Below are 3,060 nucleotides of genomic sequence, written 5' to 3'. Positions count from 1 at the left end.
TCTAGAGACGTGACACACACGCTTTCTGGTTGGCGACAGTCTACCAAAGATGACAGGTGACTGAAAAAACTGTGCATTGCCCCTCGCCCCCAGGCAGAGCTGGATCAGGGGAGCATCACCTTGGCCAAAGAGATTGCTACGGGAACAAATTGCAGACAACCTTCTCACGCAACAGAAAACCCAGCTCACTGGCCTGCACAATGGACTGCAGACAAGCACGCACAAGCACACTTAGCATGCTGTTGTGACAGAGCTGCAGCCTATTTCTAGCATACAGCCTGTTTGCACTGGTGCCCGAGAGGATTTGCACTCGCAGCACTCACAACTAAGAAGCACACAGCATGTAATACTTGGATCTTTGAAGTGGTTGATCATGGCCGTTCCAAGATCATACTCACTAGCTTAGCCTGAATTTTCATCTATAAAAATACGTTTCTTGAAAATGATGCTTAGCGACTTAGAGGAACGACGGGACTGCAGCAACAGCAGCGGAACTGGCTGTGGAAAGGATGCTGATGTAAGATGGGAGTTCCTTTTCACTGGGGTAGAGGACATCTCTCACTGATTCCTACAACCAGACAAGCTGTAATCACAGGAGACTCAGAAATCAGGACAGGCAGCTGGCCCCAGGAACTCCCTAGATAAACACTCCCAAGCAAAAACCCCAGTGAGGCTGAGGACTGAAACTGACCCATGTAAAAACAGTTGTCGATGCACAAGGACTCAAGTAAAGTCTACCGGGATGAAGGGCTCATGAGGGTGTGTTGTCCACACTGCTGACACACTACACTACCACACTGCTGGGGGAGGGCCCCCAGGTGAGGTGGCCACCAGGGGGCCTGCTCCAGGAGTCACTCAGAAGCACCTGGGAGAGGTACCTGTGTAGCTAGAGTTTTCCTGCCTGGCCCACAGTCAGGACAAATCGCTGACACCCGCCAGTCCCACAGCCATTCAGACCCAACCAAATAAACACAGAGACTTATATTGGTTACAAACTGTATGGCCATGGCAGGCTTTTTGCTAACTGTTCTTACAGCTTAAATTAATCCATTTCTATTAATTTATACCTTGCCACATGGCTCGTGGCTTACCGGCATCTTCACATGCGGCTTGTCATCATGGCAGCTGGCAGTGTCTCTCTGACTCAGCCTTCCACTTCCCAGCTCTATTCTCCTCCTTGTCCCGCCTATACTTCCTGCCTGGCCACGGGCCAATCAGTGATTTATTTATTGACCAATCAGCAACACATTTGACATACAGATCATCCCACAGCAGTACCTGCCTTGGGACAGGAGAGGTAAACATAAAGGTTATTGACGTCACACGGTGTTTCTGAACAAGGGCCAGGAGCATCAGTTATCAAAACTTCACATGAACGAAGATGCATCTGTCATCAGTAGCCCATATTTCTCTGAGCCGGCTGGACAGATGACCTCATAGTGATCATACCCATGTCTGAAGGTGGGACCTAGTGCCTCAGGTTGTTCTGGGAAGCTGGTGTAGAAGAGGACTTGCACAGAGAAGTCAAGACCAAGCTGCTGTTTAAGTCCAGTCCTCGGCCTTCCTTTTCTGCTCTGTAGTACAGGAACATCTCCTTGAAAGCCAGAAAATCCGTGAATGTGAGCAGCATGTCAAAGATGGCACCAGCCACTTCATCCTTATAGTGCTGCAGTGTTGTGAAAGCTGCCATGTTGAAGCCTGGGATACGCTCCAGCAGTTGCTCTTCAATGTACTTCTCTACCAGGAAATATATTCATTAAAAATGGGGGTGTAGATGAGTTTATTCTCTTCTGTGTCTTCAAACTCCTGGTAGTACTTGTCCATGAAGTTCCTCTGCAGTAACTGGAACTTGTCATCCATAATAATGTCCTCTAAGCACCCAACCACAGTATCAAATTCTGCATCAGAGGCAGAGGACCTCATCCTGGCTCTTAGGCCGGAGAGGTGTATGTGCTGGTAGTGAGTGTGACCACCACCGGAGGAGCACCGCCCTAGAGGGTAGGTAACCGGACCAGGAGTGGCCTGAGATGGGTGGTAAGGCCACTGCCCATGTGTGTGACTTTTATAGACTAACTCCAGGGCCTGCATTCCCTCTTCGGAGATTTCACTGAAGTCCGTGATTAGCTTAGTCGTCAGCAGAGATTTCTTTAACGCCTAAAATGTCTCTTTTGCAAAGCTGTGCTCTTCATATGGCTAGACAAGATTTCACAGTAAACGCTCTCAAACTCAGGGTTTAACTTCACTTCCTATATAAGTGGCTTGAATATGGCAACGCTGAAGGCTTAAGGGCTTCTTGCAGCCTTCCTGGCTGATCAGGAGCACTACCCTTCTCATGCACAGGGACTCCCACCTTCTGAGATGTATGTTGGACATTTCTAAGCCCCAGATAAACAACTCATTCTTAGATCTTCCCCGTAGTATTCCCATTTCTTGCCAGCTTTCGCCCAAACTTTTATTTGTAGCAGGCTTTATGTCTTAGGCATTTGAAATGTTAAGTAAACAAGCATGGATTGAATTTGACAAACACACCAAGGAGAGGACTTTTCTAACTGAGACAATTATAAGTCAGGTCAACTAAATATTCCTCCTAAGAATATTGTTATTAAAGAGAGCCAGGTGGGTAGAAAAGTACATGAAGGGTTCTTGTAGAGAACAGCCTGCCTCCCCTCCTCCATGGCAACTACAATGTCACTCTTCATGTTTACCATATCTGCAAGCCTACAGTTTTATGTGTTAACACTGAACTTGGAACAACTACATGGAGATATTTTAAAAATAATTTTTAAAATGTTTTTAAAAATAAGGGGATAATTTAAAGCCCCACAGTTCTAGCCATTCTTACAAAGAATCAGATATTTTTCTTAAATGAACAGTCCTAAGAAAATTAACAACCTTTTCCTATTTTTCAGTATCTTGAAACAGTTGACTTTAATAATTTTATAGTATTTAAAATACATTTAGGAAGGAGTACATTTTCTGGGGTTCTCTACTATTTGAGAGATTTAAATATATTTTAAATGCTTTATGATATTTCATGAATATGAGACATCTTGATTTTCT

General features: G+C 45.3%; 1 pseudogene; it reads right to left on the bottom strand.

The window, feature by feature from the left end:
• Positions 1–1,441: 1,441 nt before the first annotated feature.
• Positions 1,442–1,923, bottom strand: LOC128118146 (ADP-ribosylation factor-like protein 2-binding protein; annotated as a pseudogene).
• Between the last annotated feature and the right edge of the window lie 1,137 nt (positions 1,924–3,060).

This window comes from Peromyscus californicus, unplaced genomic scaffold (genome assembly GCF_007827085.1).
Source record: "Peromyscus californicus insignis strain IS unplaced genomic scaffold, ASM782708v3 Scaffold_22__1_contigs__length_63687245, whole genome shotgun sequence".
NCBI classification, from domain to species: Eukaryota; Metazoa; Chordata; class Mammalia; order Rodentia; family Cricetidae; genus Peromyscus; species Peromyscus californicus.
The sequence above is the reverse complement of the archived record's forward strand: the minus strand, read 5'-3'. Positions and strand labels throughout refer to the sequence as shown.